Raw genomic sequence first — 27,731 nt, 5'->3', positions numbered from 1 at the left:
TTCCTATTTTAACTCCATTTATTCATGTTAAACAATGAAATCACATTGAACATAGCTTGAAATAAAGCGGACTAAAATACTTTTAAAATACTGCAAATGAGGACATGGTCATGAAACATCAAGCTACTAGTGACACATAACAGACAAACTAAATTGCACAGAATAAAGAGATAAGTGAAAGGAAATTTTATATCACAACAATAAAGTGCGTAAACGTTTTAAACGGGAATTCTTTTTTTCCAACTACAAACAGAAGCACAAGGAGAAGATAAGCAATTAAGAGCAGAAAAAAAAGTTCTTCATATCAGAACATCTGTTAAAATCGTTATACAACCATTTTAATACGTGACTTAACTGGCTAAGTAACTTAACAATACTGAGCTACAAATATCAACACATTCATATTTTTTTTTCTTTTTAAGTTTAACATAACAAAAAATAAACGGGACGTTAAAAAAAAAAAAACACTCGGAGCTCTTCTGTCCCACGTGACGATCAAAAGCATTGGGGGGTTCCATGAAGGAGCATAAAAGCCAAACCCCGTGCAAGCGTTTAGCCAAAGAGATCACGACGACGAGTTACGGCGTGAACTCACACGAGCTGCCCCCCCCCCCCCGCCCCCCCAAACGTTTCCACTGCGGGACTTTTTTAAATGCCAGGAGAAAATGGAGGGGACGTGTGGTCAAGCGCAATGCAGGGGATCGGTTTTGACGGCCTCTGCAAAAGGACCACAATGCTTTAACGGTGCGGTGGAACAGAAGACAAATCGATCTGCAGCACAAAACAACGTGAAGTACATTAAGTAGGTTGTGGCTGCTTGTAGCTCGGCGCTGCAAGGGTGTTAATCTAGGACCCAGAATGGACCACGCCTCTCTCTCCCGAACGTCTCTTTGTTGGCCTCTTCAATCCCGTTATGCCGCTTTCTGCCACTTTAAGTGAAGCCCCACACATAAGCGTTCTCTGCGACATGTTGCACGTACATTATTTGCATTGCTAGGAGAGGCACTAAAGAGCCTGGAGAAACGAAGTATTTTTTTTTCTTTTTCAAACTTTCCTTCCATTAACAACAAAAATCCTGTTCTTATCCTCAGAGGCCTACACCAAACTTGGTTTAGAGTGGTACAATATTTGATAAAAACCACACGTGCTTTGAAGACCTGCACATGTTTGTAAAAGCGTCTCTCAGCTTATTCGATTTCATAAGTCAGCTCCATTTTTTTTTTAAGCATAAATAATAACGAAGAAAATATGAACCACCAAACTCTGCGCCCGACAATCCCAACCTTATACGGAAAGTAAATAAAAGGCAGTGTCACATCTGGAATCCAGAAGTGCTTTGATTTTTGGTCACAAAGATTATCGGCAAGCTTCCACGGTCTCAGACCGCGTGCAGCAGTGTTAAGTGATGTAATGGACTGGCGTTTAAAGCAACCTGCAGGTGCTTCTGTGCAGCAGTTCTTCAATGTCCACAGCCTGTACGGGGAGTTTGAACAACCCATGCACAATGTACATGAGAAAATAAGAGCGTAAAATCACTGACCATGTCTCAGTGGCCTTTCGTCACTGAAATGTCCACACTTAACATTTAATAACTCAGGATAAACCTGATTGCAGCAATGAGATAAACAGATTATTTGTGTTTTTTTAAAGATAGTATTGCTTTCTGTTGAAAAAGTGTTTGAAATGGGAACACGACATTTCAAAGCGTAACAATGCACATGTGAAGGAAGCTGCATCCAGAATTGGCAAACAGACACCGAATGTGATATGCAAACAACACCTTTTTACTGAATTACTGTACAATCATTCGATTTTGTTGAATTAAAAAAAATCAGTTTGTAAAGTGATGTGTAACATTTTCTCACCAAACCTGCTGGATGACCTACTGGATTGCTCCTTGTGTCACGGAGAACGGTTGACAAATGTACGAAACACAGGAACCGAAATTGGCGAGTTGATTTTTTAAGTTCACTGGATTGAGCCTTCACAACTTGACGTGAGCTGAGCTTCTGTTTAAACAGTTGGAATCAACACGAGTTCACTGTAACTGTGCTTTCAAATGTGGCATTAACTGAAGAGTACTGAGATACTATGCAATCTCTGAAGTAAAAAAAGCATATGTTTGTGTACACATTATATGACAAATGAACATAAATACACACCACTGTACATAACAGTTACACACACTGACCAGTGAAACGGTAGATGTTGTCTCGATAAAGAATTAGTTATGCGACATGACCGGTAATTAAAAAGTGCTTTCTCGTGAAATGACGAACCCAGGGTGTTGGAAAGAGCAGCTTCTGAATTGCAAGTTGATAAATAAGAGTCTCCTTGGTTCGGAATGCAGACCTATCGAGGTGGCCGGACGGCCACGGACACAGTTACAGTACATTTACACGAGAGACGGGCCCCGCAGGACGCGACGACCGAGGTTGCGAGCGAGGTCACAAACCCGCAAGGGCCCCCCCTCTTCCCCGGCACGCCTGCTCATGGACCATCATCCACCTCTCAAAAATTCATCTCTGCCGCCACTCTGGAATGTATCAAACGTCGTGAGATCCAACAGGCGGTGTGTGTGCGTTGAGGCCCTCTTAATAAATATTCAAAGATCTTCTCAACCGACGGAAAGTTCCTGCTGTCCCTCGCTTAATATTTACAGTGTTGGGTGTTTTTTGGGGGGGGGGGAAAGGTGGGGGAGGGGGCACCGTTGGCGAGGAGAAGGGAGTGGGGCTAGGTGGTGATGGGGGGGGGGGTCCCTGCGTCATCCATCAGCGGCGGCTGCTTGTGTCTGCGATGAAAGCGAAGGGAGCGGCTTGAGTCGGCGGAGAGCGGCCGTCACTTCTGCGTGAAGAGCGCTCCGAAGGTCAGGCAGGCGCCCACGGCCGCCACGCCGATGACCGTCTGCAATGACGGCCACATGGTGTCCCCCCAGCGCGCCGCATCTGTGCCCACGCCGTTGCCGTAGAGCTCCACAAATGCGTCCTGTCGGTGGCGGGAGCGAGGGGACGGGGTGGGGGGGGGGGCACAAGGAGGCGAGTTGTGAAGGTTGTAGCCGGGGGGGGGGGGGGGGGGTACTGGTTTGTCAGACACCTTTTTGAAACGAGCTCTTTTGGAGGCGAGAATCTGGGGACAGTGCGTTTGGCAGTGATCATTGCACAGCAAGCGTGAAGAACAAAAAACTCAAACGCATTCATCGATACCGCGGTACTAGCAGAGACAGAGTAAGGGGAAGCAACGGTCACTGTCTTGATAGCACAGAGAACGAGAGGCCAGAGGATATTGAGCGACTGATAGCTGGAGACGGAGCGACACACCTTGTGGCCCCTCTTAACGTAATTTAGTTTTAAGCTTGCTTCGAGATGAATGGTCTTAAATTGTAATATACACGTGTAACCAGGAGTTGCTATTTAATAACAGATAAACCCTTCAAAGGTGAAAAAAACAAAGGAGCAATAAAAATGAAGAGGCAAGGGTGAGTGGGTCACACACGTTTGCGAAATGGCTAAATCCACTGGGCGACACAATGTCCAGGAGAATGGCAGTCTATGGATCGTTGAGAAGTCCCCTCCTAAATGTGGGTTTTCTCCAAGCACTCAGGATTCTTCCAAATAGAATTGGCCATACATCCTGATGCACAACTCTTTGAGACTCGGTGAGGCTCTCCCAGATAAAATACGTTTTTTTATTTTATTATGACCAATATAAGTGAGGCGGCCAGGAAAGATCGCAAAATGTAAAGGGGGAAAAATGGAAGGCAGAAGAGAAAGTGCTTGAGTAGGTAGGAGGTAGTGATGTGATAGAGAAAGAGATCATTTCGTCAGTGGCAGAGACTAAGTGAAGGAAGTGAGCATGGACATGAGAAACCTTAGAGCAGAAACCACCGCCAAAACTCACGACAAAAATCAGAAAGCAATGGAGAAGACAGATGAGAGAGAAGTGAAACCAGACACAATTAATAGATCATTTCCAATATGGATGCAGTGCTCATGAATGAAATCACAGCACAGTGCTGTCCATCCAAGCGCAAGGATTCATCACATCTCTTTTTGACACCGACCGCCAAGTGTGAGGCAAAGCGTAAGTACACTGTAAGCTTCCCGTTGCCCGGAGGTAGCCTCCGTGTGCATCTGGCAGAAGGAGAACACTTCCCATCTTTGTGCCAAGTTAAAATGCTCTCCCCGTGAGGGCCTGCGCAGCAATCAAATACCCCGAGGGAAGGAAATGTAAAAATAGACCGCAGTCGCCTCGCCCCACCCAAAGGCATTCCACATCACAGTCCTGGCTGCCGGGCACTGGTGAACCAGCGGGCTAACAATTAGCTCTGGGGCAGGGCCAGAGGTCGCAACCGGGTACCTGATACCCGTACCCTACCTGATACCCGGCTACCCGTACCCGGCCGGGTAGGCCGTGAGTCACTTGTGAGTAACCGTTTGTCACTCATTTCCCAACGTCTCGTCTCTTTTCACAATTCAAGTTCCGAGAATCAACCCACCCGCGCCTGCAACATGGCTTCATCCCAGAGGTCGCAATCGGGTACCCGATACCCGTACCCTACCCGATACCCGTACCCTACCCGATACCCGGCCGGGTACGGGTAGCCGGATATCGGGTAAGGTACGGGTACCCGTTTGCGACCCTGGTGCGGCCGGGTACCTCTGGGCAGGGCACGAGTGAAACAAAGTTCAGTTTGAAAGTCACTGGAGTCGGCACTGCTGAACGAACGGATGGTGGTCATGGTGTGTCACGGCAATCCACATTTGGTAAACCTCCCCTGCCTCCCACCCCGTGATAATTGTATGATCGGCCACGTGACAAATAGACCGTCGTTTTCGTGAACCTGTTTCAAAACAAGGCCGAGACAAAAAAAACACGAAAAAAAACCACAACAAATAAAAATGTGCCCTGTATACACTGGATGTAAATATGACAACTCGAATTGATGTAAAAACATTGACCAGAAATGTGGTTCAAATGAGGTGGTGGCCTCTGCGGATGAAGGAGAGGCACGCTAGCCTCTTACAGAAGGGGAAATACATACGCGAGAGACGCCACATGCCCAAATGGGCACATGTGCGCACGAGGACATTCGCTTGACATCACTGTTGGCATAGTCACAGGCGCGTGTGGTCACGAGTGACGTTGTAACCAACGGGTTGGTTAGACCTACGGACGAGGCTTCGGTTGCAATGGCCTTTGGTCATGTCCTCTCCGCAGTAGCGGGGGGCTGGGGGAGGTTGGCTAAGGCCCTCTCAATGTGTGGCAGTGATAAGGTTTATGTTGTGCAAATATTCACCTCTTGTGTGCGCGAATTGTTGTATGCATGTCTTGCTGATATAACAATTATTGTAGCAAATAATAATAATAGCTTGTTTTTTTTTCCCCACGATGGAGTTCGACAATTACATCTGTTAATGAAAAATGTAATCGCTTTATTTATATATGTTTTACTTATTGGGAAGTCCACTTCCCGTCTATAAAATAAAAAAGTGGCTCAATAAGGGCAAGAATGCAACTTGTTAATTTTACAACCTTAAATTTCCCCAATTTCCTCTGCTCTAATACAGGGCTATTATCCAAAATGTCAGCCTATTGACAACATACATGTCTCCTGCCATTGCCTTTGCATGTATAGCAATACATGGACACTTTCCAAAGCCAATTACTAAGAATGCTATTAATAATATATGGCCTTTCGCGAGGACATTTCGCCCCTGGCAAAAAAAGTGCCAAGAGGCGGCACATGTCATCCCCACTACGACGAATGACTTGAACGATGGTAATGATCATTTCTATTACAGCGCTGGGAATTGAGAGACATTATTAGGGCAACTCCATTGTCGGGAGCGAGTCATGTGCGGGACGCCCTATGAATTAACCATGACGGGGGAAAGAGCCCTTCCGTAGACACACTCCGTCTCCCACACCGTGCGCTAATTACACCGTGCGCACGCGTACGGTACGCACTGGGACGACAGCGTGCGGAAGAAATATAGGCAAGACGTACGTATGTTGAAATTCTTTCGCACCGTACGTAGCCAACCGTGGTAAGCGGAGGTGCGGGGGAGGGAAGCACAACAACTGAAACACAAAAAGCAGCTCGAAAAAAATGAGTTTTCAATCTATGTTTAAAAGTGCATAGCTCTGGTGGCTTCCAAATATCAGATGGAAGAGCTTTACCGACGGCCACAGAAGCGCATCTGAAAGCACGCGATGCAAGATGAATAGCCAAGAAGGGTGTATTAATCTTCTTGGTTCTTTCGGTAAAGTCACGTAGAAGGGAAATAATAAAATAATAAAAATAAACAATAATAAAATAATTTTCACGACGTTTCGGCCACAACGCAAGCAGCCATCCTCAGGTGAAGAACAGGTCTGTCAGGAAAGACAGCTTCTGAAGGGTGTATTAAGTCAGCGTACAATGCGCAGTGTGCTTTTAACCAAACAACCCGATTTCAATTCCCTGCCAAGGCTAACAGGTGATGAGTGAGTGATATTTGAACCGGTTTCTGGGATTTCCCCTTCATCAACCTGCATTGACCGGCATGGTGAAGTATGGTCAAACAACTTCAATGACCGGCAGAGCAGTGGATAAACAAAGAGATACAAACGTTAACAAATAATATGCACAAGACCAAGATCTATATTTAAAATTGTAAACAATGAACACACGCAATATGAATTTTTATCTCATCAGAAAATCACATGCAAGTTTCTGCACGCAATGCACGAAAGGCATGCTTGGATATTTATTTACAGCTACCTTAAAACATATTCTACTTAAAGCACCTACTTATACACTTTGTTAAACAGCTACAGTTAATTTACTGAATTATGTAATTACATGCAACATTGCACCCGTGTGCGTTCACATTCACAATTTGGCTCAATTTACAATTTTGTGCAGAACACCGCAGCAGCCTGCACACTTAGCAGGATGTTGCCGATAACATTTAGCTTGCGTGTAGCCCCAGCGATGGCTTATCTCCGTTAGGCAATGAAGTAAAACATGCAAATGTAGTACCACGAAAGCAGAAACAAACCCATCGGGGTAAAACCTTAAGCCGCATACAGTATTCGCAAATTCGAATGCCATTATGTGCAAAGTTAATCGGTATGCATATGTGTCTGCTTCGTGTTTTTTAAACCTCTCTGGGCACTGCACTGCAGTGTTCATATGCCGCTGCACAGCCTGCGATAAAGGGAAAAGGACGTGGAAATGCGCACGTGCAGAATCCGTGCAGTTTCATTCTCCTCGACTTCATGCCACGCGCATCAATGGGAAGTGTCATCAGCATAGAGACCTCGGGGGGTGATACTAGTACCATTGCACTACACCCTTGCATGCCAAGCTGGCATTAACAGCTTCTCACAAAACAGGACCTGCCCCAAAAGTTCCACCCAGGATCAAGGCAGACCTCGACGGCACTTGTCTTTGCGTGCACACCTGCGGCACAAGGCACCCCACCGATAGGCGCTACACACATTGCCTCCACGTCAATAAAAACCGCACACGTTGCTAAAGCCAATTCCTTCCGTCGTGCCATCTCCTCGCCAACGTGAGCAAGGCGAGTAGGGGGGGGGGGGGGGGAGCCGCAATCAAAGCGCCAAGTGGGGGGGGACAGCTTGTCCCGAACCCGCGAGCTCACGTCACGCCGTCATACAGTAACCCCCAGCAGGTTGGGAAACTTCATGCGTAATCGCAGCCGCCGAGGCTGCAACCATGGCGACGTGACCGATGCGTAGGCAACGCGGTCGCGGTGCGATTGCCCGCATCCCTTTTCCTCGAATGCACCTTCGGCGGTCGGCAACGGACCGGGCGCAGGGAGGGAGGGTGGTGAAGCCCGTGCCCACCAGCGGGGAGGCAGTAGCAGCGGCGGAAGCAGCGGGCGTCAAATGTCACTCCGAAAGTCGTGGGGTGCCATTGGACACGTGATCCTGCCAGCTGCTCAGCCTGCTCCACAATCATTGATTGATTTCACAATTGATCAGGTGAGAACCTATTGAGACCGAGCATTCCTCTTGGAGGGGGATAGCGCATACGACCAACGTGAGAGTCTGCAGATCAACTGGCAAATTAGAGTGGTGGTGGAGGGGGGGGGGCAATGAAGATCAGAAGGAGTATGGGACAAGAGGCTGTCGGTCTAATAATTATGAAGAAGAGGAGGCTATAATGGCTGGGACATCTACTAAGGACAAATAGGTTACCACAATAAAAAAAACATGCAAAAGAAATTAAACAAAGGATGAGATGTATTTTTTGTTGCATATGGATTCAAATGTGTAAATGCTACAATTGTGCATCAATGGGTCGTCAACATCAATTGAGAAAGAACGGCGAAGAGCTCATGCCACACGATTTACTGGGCGGCTATGGGGAATCGAACTGCTGACGGTGTTAAATGACCCAGTTGTGAGCAAGAATGTAAAATAAATAACATCTGCCCCTGCTTAACCACAGTCTTCCTTGCAAACGCAAAGGTGACTTTCAATATCACCTCAGGAGTTCACAGAGGATGTGGAAATGAAGTGAATTAGAGTGTTATTTACCTGATGCGTGATTGCAGCTGGGCTATTGGGGTAATCCCCTGTCCTTAACAAAAAGTGCCACGTTGTCTTTCATGACTGAGGATTAATGCCTTAAAGTCTGGTATTGGTGACCCATGCCTTTTCAAAATGCAAATGTAAATAAGGTTTTGTTGACTCAGGAATGTATAGACGTATGGCTGATGTGGCAAGCAGCACTTATGCTTTAAAGTCAGACCTGGAGTCAATTGTAATAACAATTGAAACAGCATTGAGAGATAACATTGCAACTACACTGGGACTGCAACTCCCTACAAGTGACACAATTACGATAGTTAACTTGACACGCAGATTTTCGAAGCCAATATTATGATTCACCATAGATTATTTGGGTTAGTCCACGTGGCCTAATAACAACCATTATTTATCGGAGGGCCGTTTAAAATTGCTCACCGGTAACAAAAAAAATCCTCGACGGTAAACACTTATAAAATACATAAATAAATTTCGTGTTTTGGTACAACTGCATGTGGTACACATTTAAAATGTAACCTCAATATTAACAACAGCTTTGCATGATAATGTGAAATGTCACTGTCAATGCAATTCTCCCCCCCCACCCCGCAGAGCACTACAAATGAAGTACAATGTTGGTCGTGACCCCACGCGCAGTTAAAAGCGCAGCGGCAGTAAAACACAGCAAACCATCGCATCCCACAACACAACAGCACAAAAAAATAAACACACACACCCATCCGCATTACGAGCACAAACAAAAAACATGCATAATACATAAGGGAGCTTTCCCCAGACTGCCATGCATGTGTTTAAAGAGCAGCGGTCCTGCCCTTTGATGTTTGTGTGTGTGTGGGGGGGGAGTGGAAAGAAAAAACACACACTCTTGCTTGCAATCTTACGGCAATCCATCCACATATGGGCCACGTCAAAGCAAGGCACTGACCGCCAGTGCACCCCAAGTCCCCCGTCACGTTTCGCTAAGTGGTCAGTGATTCATACCGGCTGGATCCATGTCCCTGTGGGCGGTCACCAGCGCTTGGCAGAGGTCGCAAACGGGTTTTGATTCCTTACCCGTACCCGGCCGCACCAGGGTCGCAAACGGGTACCCGTACCCGGCCGTACCCTACCCGTATCTGGCCAGGTACGGGTAGGGTACGGGTATCGGGTACCCGATTGCGACCTCTGGGATGAAGCCATGTTGCAGGCGCGGGTGGGTTGATTCTAGGAACTTGATTTGTGAGAAGAGACAAGACGTTGGGAAATGAGTGAAATGAGTGACAAACAGTTACTCACCAGTGACTCACGGTCTACCCGTACCCGTACCGGCCGGGTACGGGTAGCCGGGTATCGGGTAGGGTACGGGTATCGGGTACCCGGTTGTGACCTCTGGCGATTGGCGAGTACTTCGGGGGTGGTCAGTGGTCGGCAGCGGGCCAAGGATGGTGACAGAAGCGTCTTGAGAAAAGTTTGGCGGCGAGCGGTTTTGTGGTGAGCACCGAGTGGTGGTGGGGGCTATGCTCGTCCCCTCGATGCGTTCTCGAAATTGTGTACGGCGAGTTGTTTTGTAACGCCAAGTCTGACGTTTCGCTCCTAAGTGCTGGGAGCTCAAACTGCGGAAACCGACGCAGTGCTAGCGATATGTGTTTGGCAGCGCACAATAAACCTTGCGATGCATTTTGATGTGCATGTATAATAGGATATCCTGTGCAGTTCAAATGCATGATATGGTAAAAAAATTGTTTCCGGTGTATTTCTCCCAGGCAGCTGCACACTGCCACTCATGAGATGCAGCATGCACACAAACACCACACCACGCAACGCTGTGCTTCCTAGGCAGTCGCAGAAAACATCCTGCGAGCTTCCCAGGGCAGTAAAACGAGTAAATACACAATTAAAATTCAACGCCATGGCCACGGCCAGCTTTTGCTCATTTAATCTCCAACACGATTGTACTTTACGGCCTGAACGTGCGTCTGTAAACACGCGGCGGTGGATATTACTCGACCTTTTCCGAAACGGTAACTGCGGCCTTTCTTGCGTTTTATGAATGAACGTTTGGCACATCCGCGAGACATGTGCTCGCGGAGCGCACAGCTGCCCGCCGCGTTGCGTCCAAACCAAACATTTGCCATTCTTATCGGGACACACCGGATACTACATAGGTGTTTGTGTGACCTTTAACTATATGTATATCCTAACAAAGGCCACATCCTTTTATGTAAACTGGCTGCATGGCAGCTAAATGTCACCGAGATCATCCCGCATATAAAAGCGTGACATTTTAAAATAGAACGACACAAAGACTTTCAGTTACTCACATCCTCGTTCGTGTACAGTCAAACGAGTACAGTATCTCAGTGAAAGACTCCTTTGTTTAGAGAAAACCGATGACAACACAAAAACTATTCTGTTTAATGGCACTGATTAGTGTCATTGGCCGTGACGTACAGACCATAAATATGTTGGTTTACCATCTTGTGAATGTCAAACCAGCTGACAGCTCTTGTGCACTATGAGACCTCCTTTACCAGTGGCAAAATATAGTAAAAGGTTTTAACCCTTTCAACTGGTACAAAAACTGACACCTTTATACAAGGGATCATGCTTGCAATAACCACAACACAAGCAGTCATCTGGTCCAACACCAATGGAGACTAGGCTCTAAGAAAAGCTGTGTCGGGTGTGGACCAATCAACTTCAAGGACAGTGCATATCATTATCATTATCAGAGTTGTTTCTTTTGTTTGCATTTTGACTGCTTGTGTTGTGGTTATTGCAAACATGATCCCTTGTATAAAGGTGTCAGTTTGTACCAGTTGAAAGGGTAAAAACCTACTACTACAGCAGACAGCTCTTGTGCATTTTTATAATTGCCACTGCCAGTCAGTAAGTGAGTGTCGGGCATTAAAAATTTACTCTTGTCCTACATAGTTTGCTTACTGTTGTTCATGGCCAAAGGCTGCTGCAATCAACAATGAGAAATGTGCCATCAATGTTTCCCATCAGGAAGGCCTTCAAAAAATGCACGCGATGCCAGTTTTGATATCGATGGCATGGTATGCAAGCTACACTACAAAACACTCTGCAGTGTGAAAGCCCTTCACAAAAGCCCCTTTGCTGAGCTTATTGAACCATATTTGAAATATATATTTACAACAAGGAGTGGGAGCGATGGCGCAGCAGCGGTTATTTAGCACACACCGAGTTCGATCGATTTCCTGGCCATCCTAAGAGCCAACGGTGAGTGATGCCGACCCCAACACTGACCAGCGTGGTGAAGCATGGTCAAACAACCCACGTGACGAACACGGGCGCGGGGAGGCATGCATCCAACAGAGGATTGGATAAGGCTGCGGACATAATTATAGGATACGAACAAGAATGTGAGCTCAACGAGACGACAATAGTTGACGACAATAACACAGTGTGTGCAGAAGGAATTTGCAAGTGGCCACACTATGGTTCTGCGCGCGTGGCCGTCACTTATTCACATTGAACCGGGCTATCAGGAGGCCACTGCTGGTTTGGCTGCAGCTGTTGCTGCCCGGGGCACTACGACAAGACACATTCGCGAAGACGCTGAAACGTTTAAAAAGACGGCAAGAGTTATGTGGCGCGATTAGTGGTCACGTTGTAGGTCACCAACGTGTGTTCAGTAAACGGTAATGGAGCGTACGTAGGCTGCTGGAAGAAGACTGGAGAATAGGGAGGAGTACAGAAGCATTGCATACAATTATTGTCACGGTTTTTGATGGGGCATTTTTGTAGGTTGGTATAATTCAGTGCAAGCCGCTTTACTCAATTAGCAGAAAACTCACTGTTGAAACGATACCTCTTCAGAAGAGTGGCAGACCTGGGCATCACACAATAACGTTTTTGCCACAAGGTGGGTGGATGGTAGTGGCTCTAGTGGTTGTAGGGATGACAAAAACTCATTACATACAATGGATATGATTCTTACACGCATAATTCGATGTATATATAGTGAATGTGATAGTCAAGTTAAATCAATTAATTGTTGGACCCTTAGTATTAATACTATTTCATAATGTTGTGTTCCAATGTGTTGTGTTAAAATTTTGGATTTGGGATGAAATACAGCACAGTATGTCTTACTCTTGTGAATTATGTCACAGAATCGTTTAACGTTAACTATCCAGGAGATAACAAAATATAGATGCATCAAGTTATACTTTCGCATAAAGAACTAATGCAATTCTGGGATTTTAATGGGGTAGCAGCAACAGCACAAAATGGCTCCCATTGAGGCATGTGGATATGTGGATGCAAGCTGCCAAATCCAGGACTTACCCTAATCCTTGACCCATCCCGACCCTAGTAGTCATTGGGGATGATAGATGCATCCATAGCAGAGCGTGGTGAATGTTATGGGCACTTCGAACCATCTCGTAGTTGCGTGGCGACGCATGGATTAAAATCTCTTCTCACGTTCACGATGAATGCATCGAGTCATGGGTGGAAATGTACTGCTCTCTGCTCAGAGTACGAGCATAAAATGGGTACGAGCGAGTCCTTTGGCCACTACATACACCACAATGGGGGAAATATTGATTATTGAACCGAATCACAAATCTGTATCATAACAATTAATCAAAACACAAAAAGTGTTACGGGCCTACCAATAATATAACGATTTTACTACATATTTTATAAATACTTGTCTTTAACATAGAATATTGCAGATTCTGTTAAGAGGTGTCCCATGGCAAAGGAGATGATTTATTTATTATTTTGCACTTGTATATTCCTACCAACAACGTCCCTTGATTGAAAAAATGTGACATTTTCTACGAGCAGTGCCTAACAATCGTGCGATTAGTTTGGAACAAAAGTGCAGATCGGATCATTCCACAAAGGCAAAAAACTGGACAAGAGCATGACAACAGAAGCACCGCAGTCTTAGCTCCTTTTCAATCATTAGCATATGCATATTTAATTCTCCTTCAAGGTTCGGTGTCATTAAATGTGAAAAAGAATTATCGCAATTGATATTTCACCCATTGTAAACAAACGGTCGCCTCGGGTCCTCGGTGCAGAGCATTGTGCACTAACGATTTTCATGCACACAACTCTCCTTTGATAACAAACAAAAAATATGTTGGTGATGCTGCTGCTGCGTTGGCAATGGTGCATAAGTACAATAAAAAAAACTTACATTTGTCAATAACACCGTGGCCTTAAAAGAAAAAAATATATAACAGGCAACATGAAAGGCAATCGGCCTTTTAATAGCACGTGAACTATACAATATTTTTTTTTTCTTTTAAGGCCACGGTCTTATTGACAATGTGTTGAGTTCCTTTTATGAATAAGCCCTGCCCACCAAAAGCATGTAAATAAAGCAACCAATCGTGAAGAGGTTACCAGCAATCGCGCACCAATTCAACCTTTCAGTCGGTCAATTGTCATGATTTCGGGGATTACGGTTCAAGGATAGGTGAATTTTGTGTGTTTACTGCTATTTCTACTCCCATTTTTTCCCATCTTGCTTGCCGAGTCGTGTGACCCGACTAGCTTGAATATAACACGAGCATACAATGTGTGTGTACACCAGAACCTTGCCCATCGTGGGGTTTTCCCCATCGCGGATTTGACCATTCGCGTCAAACGTATTGAGCTACAATTCGCAGATCAAGCTCCCCGTGGCTCGACCATTCAATGCGGAGTGTGAAATTTCTGTAAAGTGTGCGTCGTAACTGTACTGCTCACGATGATGCTGCCGCTGCGAAAGAAGAATACACACGCCATCAACATCATTCACAGGAAGTAAAAGTATTATTTTTCAAGCTGAATATTTACGGTACATGTCATTAACCCTCTCTTTATTATTCTTGGTTCTTTCGGAAAGGTCACGACTTTACCGAAAGAACCAAGAATATGAATCTCTGCAGTCACGAAAGCTTGAAATATAATGTTTTCCTCTCTTTATTTTCAGGTTTACTTTCACGTGTGCAGCCCATTACTCTACACGTTTTTTTTTCATACCATACATTTATTGTACAAGTTATATTTAACACTAGAGAGAACACTAGTCATATTTTACATTACAAATACTCCCCGATTCATGTTTGGGTTCATTTAGGGTAACTATTAAAACCAAAGGGTGGTGTGGTTTCGTTTTATGAACCGTGAATCAAACCCCTCGTTTTCCCATTGATGCCTTTTGAGTTTGCGGATTGCGCATTTGCCGATTGCGGCTACTTTCAAGAACCGTAACCCCCGCCAATTGGCAAGGCGTTGGTGTACATTGCATGAATCATAAATAATGAATTATAATTTACACAACTGGTTGCATCTATCGCGAGCACAGGACTTGCTTTTTCACTGATTAATAATATAATTGATACGTTGTTACAGGACTTGTTTTCTATGTATGTATGCACGTTGAACTTCTTTCGCCCCGTACGTAGTCAACCGTGCTTATCGGAGGTGTGGGGGAAGGACAACAAACTAAATAAAAAAAAGCAGTCCTAAAGAAATTCGTTTCGAATCCAGATAATTAAAAAGTGCATAGCTCCAGTAGCTTCCTAACATCGGAAGGAAGAGCATTCCAGACGGCCGCAGCAACGCATCTGAAAGTGCGCGATGCAGTAACCGTCAATGGCCAATTACAGCAGATGATTGGTTTTCTTTAGAGAAGACAGATGCAAAATTCAGAAGTTCAGAAATGAACAAGGCGCTTCGAGCAGATGGAAATTTTACAATGCAAGAAAAATATTTGAAAACGTGAGTTAATGGCGTAATCTAAATATCTGTTGCGCATTAACACATTTCTTACTGCAACCACAAAGCAAACACATGCCGTTTAAATTGAGAATTGTATGCAAGATGGCAGGGAATGAACCCAGGCTGCGCATTTATAATCTGATAGTGCGTGCTTGGATTACGAGTGGGTGTTTGGGGTCTCGGTGGCTGGGGGTCGTTGCGGAGAGAGGTTTGGGAAGAAAAAAAAACATCTGCAAACTGAGAGAAATCTGCAGAAGCAATAATATTAAAATATTGTCTAAAATCTCAACCCACCCGCGTTAATTGCGTTCGGTTGATTTCTCCACTTTTATGCACGCACACGCAAACTTCCTAATGCACCTTTGGCAGACGTTCAACATTTTAAGTTAAATGTGCACAATGTTAATGTCAATTCGATTTTCCAACAACGACGTAGACAAATTAACACAATTTTGCAGGAACACGTGCTCGCAACTTCCTTGCATTTTATTTTGTTGGCCACGGCCACCTGCTAGGGATGGCTAGGGAGAGCGCGTGGGTGTGCACGAGTGGGCGGACAAAAAAAATGTGGGGGGGAATTTTTTTGGAACCCTCCAACAACAGGAGTAACCCCACACCCCCCGCCCCCCTACATTAAACAACCCTCCCCACAAATATGGTATCTTGAGTATAAATAAATTAATAAACACATAAATAACCAAACAATAAATAGTTCTTCCCCGCAGTCCACGCACTGCCTGGACCTATCTCGGTTCGTGCAGCCGGGCAAAAGGCCTGAGCTTTCCTAGAAACCAGCCACCGGATGTTCTCGAAGGGGTGTCGGCACCACCACCACTTTCAGCGAATTACAAAGGCCCTTCCTGGTAAAACCACTGACCAGTGCCACATTGGCCACAGGGCATCGGACTTGTGCGTCCACACGCCGAGTTGGACAAGTTAAATTGCGGCGTGGACACGCGTGGGGCTTCCAGACGGGGTGCGTTCCCATCGAGGGTCAATGAACGTGGCTGTTGCTGCTTCTGCTGCTGCTGCTCACTGCACACCACGAGGAATGTGCCAGGGAGCCCAATTCATAAATTAAAAACACCCACGGCGAAGCACGTTCACACAGCACTCTCAAAAAAAGAAAAAATAAAGGCCCAGCCATGGTTTCCGCTTTTGGGTTTTGCAAGATTAAAAAAAAAACCTCCCATACCATCTGCTGAGCGTAACAAAGTCAGAGAGGCAGATGGGGATTCTGGTGCGGGGGGGGGACAATGTCGTCAAATTATCTGAAGCAGCACAGCTGCAGTGGACAGGGTGGCCGATAAGGTGGGGGGTGGGCTTTAAGCGGGGGGGTGGACCAGGGACCCCAGACTTCACATGAGTCGTGGAAATTTTGGTTTCATGCCGTGAAGCGTGCGGCTCCGGGAGATTCCCAGAATGCGCGATATTCTTTGAGGCCGACGGTCCCAGCTGCAGCTCCTGTGCAGACGCTCTCTCCCGCCAGCCGAAAGCACCGCATTATGCGCGCACGTGATTCCTGCTAACACAGCGTCGCGCATGGAGTATGTGACAGAGCCGGAGGCAAAAAAACAAAATACATTCCAAACTCAAGAAACTCCGCCAGGGAATTACTTGAGCAAGCCTACAGCACCACGCCTTACGAATACTGGTCCAGTGTCAAACCACCCTCGGGGAAGTGACGCCCCTCCTATAAAAAAATCCACGTTAACGATTGGCTTGTAACAGACTTGGTTTCTTTTAAAACTGTGCAGCGAGTATATTAGCTGTCATAACTTTCAAGCCGTTTGAGGTTTCCAAACCAACTGTTGCTTTGCTACTTGTACTACTTCAATAAAACCTATGATGTCACCCCAAGCTGATGAAACAAGCTTCGCCTGCCAGCACATCAACTAGCAAATCAGCGGCAATTTATTATTGCTAACCGTGTTGTTACGATTGCACGGATAGAGATGCTTCGCTATTCTTTAAACAAGGCAAATGCCATTTTCAAAAAATGACGCCTCCATAATTAAGTTAAGGCGTTAATAAAGAATCATTGTGGAAATTCTTTAAACATCTTTAAATGAGTGAAATAAAAGTCTATATGTGCACCGATATCCCCACATATGCTGAGCAGAGTTTAGTTTTAAAACACGTGCATATCTTAGGATTGCACTGCCTCATCCCTCTGCTCGCACCAGCCACATGCCCCAGGCACGCGTGGCCACCATCTGCTCCGAGCCCTTCTCACAAGGAGATCAGGGAAGCATTTCACCTACTTACTCATCGGAGCACGGTTGCGTCATGACATAACTGCATGGCAGAAAAGGAACTCGTGGTTCGAGGGCGCTGTCAATGCAATAACAATGGCGCTTGCACACTTGCACATTGCCGACTTGAACTGCAATCGCGATTTAAGGATTTGCCCAAAAGCCCAGAAAGAGGCAATGTGTGGTTTTCAAGCGCATGCCAAACTTCAGTTTTGTTATCTTACAACGATGAATGCAAATGGAGAGCTATTGCATTTTAAGATGTGTGGACGTGTGAGTTTATATATGTGTAACTAAGGTACTTCAACATAAAATTGAAGTCTTAACCGAAAGCCTACATATGATGGGGATATTGTTATTTCAATACTTTTTTGTTTGTTCTTGATTTTGGAGCTTTCGTGACTGCAGGAATTACTTTTTGCCTCTTTCGGTTTGTTCATGAAATGCTGATGTGTTTTCTAGGTAAATTTCTGACCGTACTTATATAGTGAAGTATCATACTACGGTATATGTACATATTTATCTAAACCTGGCCTTTATCTTGGGGCTGTGAATTCAGGCATGTGTATCTCGTTAAACAAAAAGACCACGCTGCTTTTCTTTTGGGAGGAACATACTTGAAGTTTGGAAGGAGGAAAATAAAAGGCAGCATTCTTGCTTTGATAAATGCAATTTGAACGACTGACGCATAGCAGTTAGCAATACGGAAGTGGGTGTCTCACTTAAACTAAAGAACGGTTAAGTGGGATCAAGCGTACAATTCTCGTGAAGCGTTACAGCAAAGATTATAACATTACAAGATAAAGCAGCACGCATACCTGTCAACCCATACGGTTTACCCCGTATTCTTGTGCAGGAAAATTGAGTTTTCAGCTCCATACGGCGTACAGCCATTTTAATACGGGCAAAAAAATGTGTTTTTGTCTATTTGTTTGTGTTTCTCCTTGTGATGCGACTTTGTAGGATTAACGTTGAGATGTATAAGGGCAAGGGGTGACCAATAAGGTCCGAATTAGTCTGTAATAAGGTAGGGCACTGACAAAGGATTGACAGGTACGCGCTCACCCACCTGCAACCACTCCTCTGCGTTCCGAGGCCTGGGAACCTTGTTTCTTATTTTGACCCAATTACCAAAAGTCACATGGCACTTACAAATAAATAAATAACGCCACATAATTTCCACGCAAAGACCATCGCCGCCTTCGGGGCATCATCGGTGCATTGGAAAGTGCCTCGCATGAATGCCTATAAAATTGGCACGGTGGCAAAGTGATTTAAGCCCCATTTTCCAAACGGCCAAACCAGTGGACAAATGCCACGGCCGTGGTGATTTTTTTTGGAAAGGCCCTGTGGTCTCCCCAACAGAGGACATCTCGCAGCGACCGCGCTCGGGCTTTGCGCGCCACTTAGAGGCCGGCCTTCTCAAATGCTCGCCGCTTTCTATTTTTCAACGCTTGCTCCATATTGTCCAAACGCACGCTCCCCAAAACACCTGCTCTTGTTGAATTAGGAATGGTCCGAGCCACTGTCCGGCTGCATTATCATTGGGGCTTAATGGCACCTGTGCCAGGCACGGCAGGGAGCCGTGGGAAATTTTTAGGAAAAGTGCAAGTCTGTGCGTACTTTATATACGGGTGTCATCAGTACGCAGGAGCAGTGGTGCAGTGGGTTCACGCACTGCACTGTGAACCCGGTGACTTGAGTTTCATCGACGCCTATGGCTAACATCAGCGCTGCGAGTGATATCTGCACCAGTCCTTGGACCCTCACCAACCCACGCTGACTGGTATATTATAGGTCAAACAACTCCCATTGGCAACAGTTGGGGATGCCTTCATCCAGCACTGGAATTGACGAAGGGCTATATATGAATAATTTTAGAAGAATTTCAGTATAAAGACATACCATATACGATGTGTGAAACGATGCGTTCATTCGTATAATTTCTTAAACTCAAGATACAGCATAATATCGGTTGTGTACAAATCAATGTTATTTCATTTGTAGAAATGTTGTAACAAGGGGCCCATGTGTTTCCTTTACATTTATCACAATGTACAAACTATAATCGATTGTTATCCTGAATTCAGGACCCTAAATTAGAAAAATGTATTGAATCAATGAGGTGAAAATTCACAAACGTTTCAATGAATAATATATTTTAAACCTTCTTTTGCAATTATATCATTGTGTTAGTACTATATCTTGAGACGATAAACCCTCATACACAATTTGCGATAACTACAGAACCATGATGAATCTGCGTTCTGTTTCGCAAAGCATATGAAAACAGCCACGTGGAGGAGAGAACGTGTACGTGCAATTCGGAGGCCAGCAAAAATATAAATTTGTGGCGCTAACTAAACACACGTGTGCAGAGGTGCACAAAAGGTGACATTGAGAAAGCGAGCAATTGACTCTGGGTGCTGGAATACTGTACACACCAGTGGCACTGCAGATAAGTCCATGTTGGCAGAACACTTAGTTACTTACACTCCTCATAATGGGCTATGGCTGTGAGAGCAGTATTTTTGTTTAATTTCAGTGATAAATGTGTTTATTCAATAAAAATAAATTATAGATATTTTATACAAAAGCTATAAAATGGTTAAACTCTGGCACGTTCATATATGTATTCCCTTTCATTCATAGAAATGTACAAAGGTGGGTTATAACAGGTTATATAAGCATTTATAAACATAATCATGCACAGAATCATCCCCATATTTAAATGTATTCCCTCTTCATTGTAAATTCACATTCTATATTGCAACTGCTATGTTCGCACTCGAAATACACACATCGATAAGTATGACTTCATTTTCGTTTCAAGAGCCCTTGTGTCAATCCACTCCTGGATGAGGGCCTCCCCACGCCGTGCGAGTGGTGAGAGTTCTTTAACCATATTTCACCACTTTGGTCGGTGCGGATTGAAGGTGGGCAACATATACGTGACCACAGAAGTACAATGCAACTGTGTACAGTATTTTGCTGCACTGCCCTCTGCTGTCCACCACGTAGCTTTTTAAAAAAAAATATCCCTACATAAAAACCTTTAAGCTCAACTTGTATGGTGCTCAACCAATTTCACTCCGCATAAAGTGTCTGGGTGGAGTAGTGGTATGAACCTGGCCACCCAAGTTCAATTCCTGGCCATGGATAAAATCAGTGGCGAGTGGTATCACAACTGATCTGCCTTCCCCCTCCCCTTCACCAACCCGCACTGACCAGAGTGAAGTATGGTAAGAAAAACACTCCCGTGATAGATGTAGGCCTTCGTACACTAGTGGATTGAGAATGGCTGGAATTATATTTTTTAATCTTATTCATTTTATAATGCACTAATTGTATTGCACAATAACACAACGTGAGCATATGCGCGCGCACACACACACGGTGAATGCACCCAGTGTGTGGGAGACTGCTAGCAAGCTTGGGTAATCATGTCAAGGCTGGCACAAGACGCTGAGTGAATAACGCCAATGTCTCCCAAGTCATTGGACAAAATGCACGAGGCACGACACATTGGTAGAGCACCAGGCACACATATGGCACCAGGAAAAAAATGTAGCCCTCAAAGCAAAACAACAAGACCTCTTAGAGACAGACTCTATTTGGTTACATTGATTTTTCAATACAGCTTTGAGGCCGAGGGGAAAATGTAAAATTCAGAAGCGAACTCAACTTTCCGTTCTCATCCTTCACTGTTCAATGCAACACAAACATCATTCATCACTAAGCAGCAACAGAAAGGCGTGGAAGTGCTGAAATGGTTTGCCAAAATATGTTGGCCTTTTTGTATTAGAATATGACGCTTTAGCAGACCGCAGTGGCTTTGTGTCTAATCTTGGTCACAATTACACACACATTTAAATACACTGTATTCATTGTCAAAACAGTTGATTCGGTAATTATTTCCTCACTACGTTAGTCAGATGCGGTAATGTGTTCAGTAAAGCTGCAAGTGTTCAAAGACCCAAAATAAAGACTTATTTCATTATTTCCGAGAACGGTTTAGATTTCACTCTGCTAAATGCTGCTCTTACACAGGTCTCTCTCTTGCCTAACCCCTCATTTTTTTTACAAAAACATGACACCAGGCTACTAGCCCAGGGATATTAATCTCACGTGGAACGACAAAATGTGCCTCCCATCTTTTGGCGACACATCAACCCAATATTCTGAGCAGACGGCACGCTTACTTGTACCCCAACCCCGCCTCTCTAGCTACTTAACAACTTAAAAGCGCACACGAAGACACGTCTGCATCTCAGACGAAGAACCCCCAGCATCACATGAGCCTCTTGGAAATGGTCCTTGAATGAGTCATGCCTCTGGAATGCCTTTTTGCGTGTGTTTTTTTTTGCCAGGGAAGCAAAGGAAGGAAGCGGGGGGGATGGGGGCTTATAGTTTTTTTTAAGAATTCTTCTTAAACATTATTTAATACGACTGCTGCACAAATTCATTTAAATATGGCCTCATTTCCGAGGCCATCATATATATGTCATGTGCGGCTGCCATCCGGCGAGCCCATTGGGTGCAGGATTTCCGCGTGTGTATCAGAGATGTGCAAAACACGAAGGAAGCAGGGGGCGGGGGGCAGGCGTGGGTGGCGTGGGGGCACATCTTGTGCGGGTCCAGAACTTCCTACACGACTATGACTCATTGTGTGACAAACTTGGAACTTATAACCAAGGAATCAAAGGCATGTGAAATATATTTTCCCCCAAACAGTGGGTTTAAGATCAAGAGGTAAATTAAATAATGTAAGAATATCAGACAAATTAAAAATTGGGTGGATTGGCACAAGTTGGTTTTCAGCTCATTATTGTACTTTCGACATTGTAGTCATTATAACATATCTTACGTGAATATGTTTTTTTTTATCGTACACATATATAAGCAGTGCCCACCATCCAAACACACACCTATCATGTAGCTACTATATTAGACATCTTGCAGGCACGCAATTGCACGAGTACACGAGTGCCTTTCAAAAGTGGTTGCCTTGAACTTTGATCTTCCTCGTGCAGAAACTCCGAGGCAGCAGCTTTCGTTCACAAAAAGAGTACATGCGTGTTAAGAGCGGCTAGAAAGTGAGGATATTACCCGGTTTATTTATTTAAAGTCGCAGTCAATACAAGAGAAGAATGAAGACATTGCACAAAAGGAAAGTTGAAAATCTATTCTATGTTTATAATTCTTGTACATTAGTGGCAAAGAACATGAAGCAAAATAAAAAAAAAATATTGTCAAAGTTTCATGTTTTTTTTTAATTACGAGTAAATACAGAACTATCTTTATAATTAATGATCCATTCACATTAACTGTTTTTTCAATGCCTGGCCCTTGAATGTGTCCTCAAATACAGACACAAAATAACAATGAATCTGGGGAAGTTTTCATGAGGAATTATTCCCAGAAATGCCAACCACTATTTTCATTCCACACCCCATATATTGGCCTCTAGATTTGACATAACATCGATATTATTCAGTGCCGCATAAAATGAGTCAGACTGGGTTTTCCAGCTAATGCGCGTCATGCGCTGACCAATAAATAGCCCTAATGTGAAAAGCACAGAACCCGATTTATCATATTGCTTTAATGGTCACACACCTGATGTGGGCGCTCACGGAAAAAACCCGGCTGACCCCTATTGCTATACGTTTATATGATTGCAATTTAATCCCATGCTTGGCATTCAAGACTTGGCTTGTAAGCAATCTGTCCTATTGCACAGCCCTTACGACTACCACTAAAACAGGAAGTAACATTTCACATTCGAGGTCTGCTACCAGACAATTTTGCTCGGTATTCACCTGGAATCTGACCTCTCAGAAGGCTGGACGTGTCCGCAAACCGCAACAGGGAGTGAGAGCAAAGCCTCTGTGTTCAAACACCACCCCTATGTTGACAATGTCACCTCACAAAACGGAGCATGGCTTTGAGGACCCATCTCTCCAGGAGGGTGAAACCCAACCTGACGGTCAAATAATTAAATAATGGTGCTGCCAAAGCAGCAATGTGGGCAGCAAGAACGCAACCAGATATCTCCTTGCGGTATTGTTTGGCAAAACTGTGAGCGACAAGGCGCACTTGAGCGTTCTTGACCAGGCTAACGGACTTGTGGTTGGCATATCCGCTTTGGGTAGGGGAAATTTTGGGTTTGTTCCTCCGGGAAAAACAAGGCACTCAACATTGGTATGTGCCCCATTGTTTGCTTTTGGATGCAGGCATTAAGAATGTAAATTATTTAACCAATAAAAAAAACCCACACTGCTTAAAGGCCCTCATGACTAAAAAGGCTTGCAAATTACGGATTTAAATCTTGACTTAAAGCTTTCGTGACTGCAGGAATACATATCCTCTGGGTCTTTCGGTGAAGCCATGTAGATAGAAAAAATAATATCACGACGTTTTGATCGCAACACAAGCAATCGTCTTCATCTGATATTTGTTTTCCATCTACGTGGCATTACCGAAAAACCCATAGAATAATTACAGCTTTCCTCTTAGGTTCAGCAAAATATTTTAGGGGCCACAATTTTGAACCACTCAGTAGTTTAACAAATTCATTAAAGAATTCAAATATAAACTATAAAAATGCAGTCCTGTGTATTTAAGCTAAATCGAAGATTGCCAAATTCTGTCTTTATGGGGCCAATATTTTGTGCGATCCACACATATGCTCAAACGTTGTCAATTATTTAATCCAATTAAATAAACTAAATATATGCTTGTATTTTTGCGACTTGCCACTAACTACTGTAGCCGCATTTCCACTCTGCTTCCTGGCCAAATATGTCAATGAATAAGCAAAAGCATTAGAATCAAATCGCATGATGTATTCACGACTACAAATAAAATGCTGCCAGTAGCAAATTCATTAATGAGTTACAATATCCGTGCAGTTTTTATTTTTAAGCCAAAACGAACTCCAGCGAAATGATAAATTGTGCAAACAGCATGGAAATTGCAGCAAGCACAGCGACCACAGGCGCTTGCTGCGTTTGGTCTGCAGAACGCAAGCCTTGAGGCTGTGCACGCGCGTGCATCCGTGTCATCCCACGGCCGATGACACAGCCACCAGACAGCATTGGCACATGCGCGCAAGTGTGGCTCTCACTGGGACAGGCAGGCCTCAAGAGGGGCCCCCTCTGTGCAGTGAATGCTGTACCATCTGGCACCAACGCTTGTCTATGCATGCCGTGGACAATTCATTTGAAAACATTCTACAGAGCAATAAGCTTTTCCCATGTTGCTTTGTGGACTTAAGACGAAAACCACTGAACATGTTTGCAGTGCTACAACCACTCAGAAGTTCTAAACGCCAATGTGTTTGTTTCACATTTGAATGATTTTCAGACCATTAAGCAGCTGGAAACCTGTGTTTCTGAGAGCATGATAATTGCTTATTGTTTTCACTTATGTGTGCTTGGCATTGCTCAAGTGTGCTTAGCATAGTTTTTGAATAAAGCAATAATTGATAGAAAAATTTCAAATATGCTGAGCATTTTCAAAACGTGAACATGCAAAATACAGGAATATTGACCATGCGAATACAAAAGCAATCAGGTTTCTACTCCAGACATTGTTACAGAGGCTTTTCAAGTAATGCAATTACAAAATATTGCATTTCATATATTCGTTCGAATATGTCTTTAATTTTAAATAATGAAAATGATGTACACACCACCAATGCCATTAAAAAAATCTGCATTTCCTAATGGAACCACTGAAGGCAAATGGCCCTTGTGTGAAGACGCTATACCGCACGCTGTTTAAAGGGGAAATGAAAGTTTGAATCTAAATACATACTCGAAGGAAAAAAAAGTAAGGTGGGTAGGGCAACATAAATCAAAGCCTTCTGTAACAAACCACAACTCTGCCAGTCAGTTTGAAGCAAATGCCTAAAATCTGAACACACGCCTTTTGCTTGAGCCGTGCTACTAAATACATCTCACTCCAGAGCAAAATGGCAGGGCACAGTGAATTTAGATGACGCGTACACAGCAAAGGGAGCTTTCTTGTCACAAGGAGACTAGGACATAGGTGGTGGTGGTCATCGTGACAGCTCAACAAAGGGGGGAAAGGACAAGCTTGGATTCGGTGTCACTTATGGCCAGATTCATGTTGAAATATAATCCTTATGTTTGTACAAACAACATGTCCCCCCCCTCCCTCTGTACAAAAGTCATATTCATAGCTCTCAACCCAGGCTCAAGAGGAAAATTTTGGGATCCACGATTCATTTTTATTCAAATAGGATAACATAAGCACTTTTACGTTTCAGTAAATAAGACTTGAGCAATTTTTACAGATCCAAAGCATTATTTTTCTTGGTGTACTAAATACGATTTTTTTTGGACATTGTGACTGTATCCCTCTGTAAATGATTACTTAATGTGAATTCTGTCAGCGGGGTTTGTCTATGTTTTACTTTCAATATATTACATAACTGATTGATCACTACAGGGTACAGTAACACGCAGCGTATTACATTACAGCACTCATTGATCACGGGGACAGGAGACAGGGAGGACATTACAAACAAGCACGTGGATAAGCCACACACAAGATCAATACAACCACCAGCAACCACAACCACCACACCAAAACCACCACCACGAGAGACAACAACGCGTGGTGGGACAAAGACACCCCGTGCGTGACGCAACTCACCCATCCACCGTTGTCGTCCACCCACCACAGCAGTCGATCCTCCAGGTAGGAGGTCATCCACGAGGCGACGTTGCTCACCAGACCGGGCAGCTCCTTGTCCACGCACTCGGCGCACAGAGCCCCTCCGAAGGCGAAGAAGGCGACGACGCGGCCCCAGTTGACTCCGTCTCTGAAGAGTTCGTCAAGCACGTCGGAGAAGCGGGCCCTCAACGTGGCCTGGCTGACCTGAAGCTGAGCGGGCAGCTGAGCGAAAGCGCTCCTGTAGCGCCTCTCGAATTCGTCCCCGCTCGCCCTCATCGCCCTCTGCACCGGGTCAACGCCGCCGAGGTGGTGGTGGCGGCGGCGGTTGTTGTGGCTGGCTGTTGCGGTGGTTGCTGTGATTGTTGCTGTGATGGTTGCTGTGGTTGAGGTGACGCTGGTGGTTGTTGACGACTTCTCCCGCGTCACCTGCAGCGACTCCGAGTGCGCCGACGACGTCGTCGAGGCCACCGCCACCGCCGCCACCATCGACGAGATCGGCTCCGTCGACGCGGTCAGGAGGAGCGACTGGGTCCGATCTCCACGCGAAGCCGCGTTGGCCGAGCTTGTAGGAGATGTAGTCGACCACCAGCTCACTCGCCACGTCTCTGGACGACAACATGGTTCGGCTGCTGATGCTGCTGCGTCTTGTGGTCCTCTCTGTCCACCACCACCCCGCTCACTCCTCCTCCACGTTCTGCGCTTGTGGACTGCAGACGAATGAAATCCACCACCTCCTCAAGCCTCGAGCGAGGTGGACGTTGGGTCAACGTCGATAGGGTCGACTCGTGCTGCTGCTGCTGCTACAGATACTGCTGCTTGCTTGTCCGCCTCATACAACCCCCACGTTGTCACCAGCAACCCCCCCCCCCCCACACACAGCACGCAGACACACCTCGACGGAGACCCTCCGTGCGCAATGATCTTCCTCGGGCACCGCTTGAGCTGCAGTTGTATCCTCCCCGCTTGCAACCGGCTACAAACAGCTGCAACAACAGCAGCTACAACAACAGCAGCAGATGGTCAACCCGCAGCCGGGGATCTAACTCAGCCCTGCGGGTGAAACACCGCCACGGACGTGTACCGCACAGGCTACCAGAATGCGCGCTGTAGTCCACCTTGTCTCCACGCGAACTCAGGGCGTGCCCTGTGTCACTGCTGGTGGTTGTGGTGGTTGTTGTTGGTGGTTGTTGGTGGTGGTGGTGGTTGTGCCTGCTCCTGACTGCGACACTGAAGACGATGGCTGTGGCAGTGCAGGCTGCTGCTGCTGCCCCTGCTGCTGCCTGTGCCTCACAGCCGCCGAGTGTGAAGCAGCGGCAGCTGCTGCGCCTCTCGCGCCTCCTCCTCCTCCGGCGCGCCCCGCACCGTGAATGGTTTGGAGGCGGGCGACTAGATGCGTGGGCGGGGTGCACGCCGCGTGCCCGTGCGCGTTCCCGTTCCCGTGCGTGTGTCCGTGCGTTCCCGTGCGCGTGTCCGTGCGTT

The 27,731-nt window shown here is 45.4% G+C and overlaps 1 pseudogene; it reads right to left on the bottom strand.

Moving 5' to 3' along the window:
• On the bottom strand, positions 1-27,731 carry LOC133350858 (bcl-2-like protein 2; annotated as a pseudogene).

Source organism: Lethenteron reissneri, chromosome 35 (genome assembly GCF_015708825.2).
Source record: "Lethenteron reissneri isolate LAM-NWPU_2019-01 chromosome 35, ASM1570882v1, whole genome shotgun sequence".
In the NCBI taxonomy this organism is placed as follows: domain Eukaryota; kingdom Metazoa; phylum Chordata; class Hyperoartia; order Petromyzontiformes; family Petromyzontidae; genus Lethenteron; species Lethenteron reissneri.
This window is presented reverse-complemented; position numbering and strand designations above follow the sequence as displayed.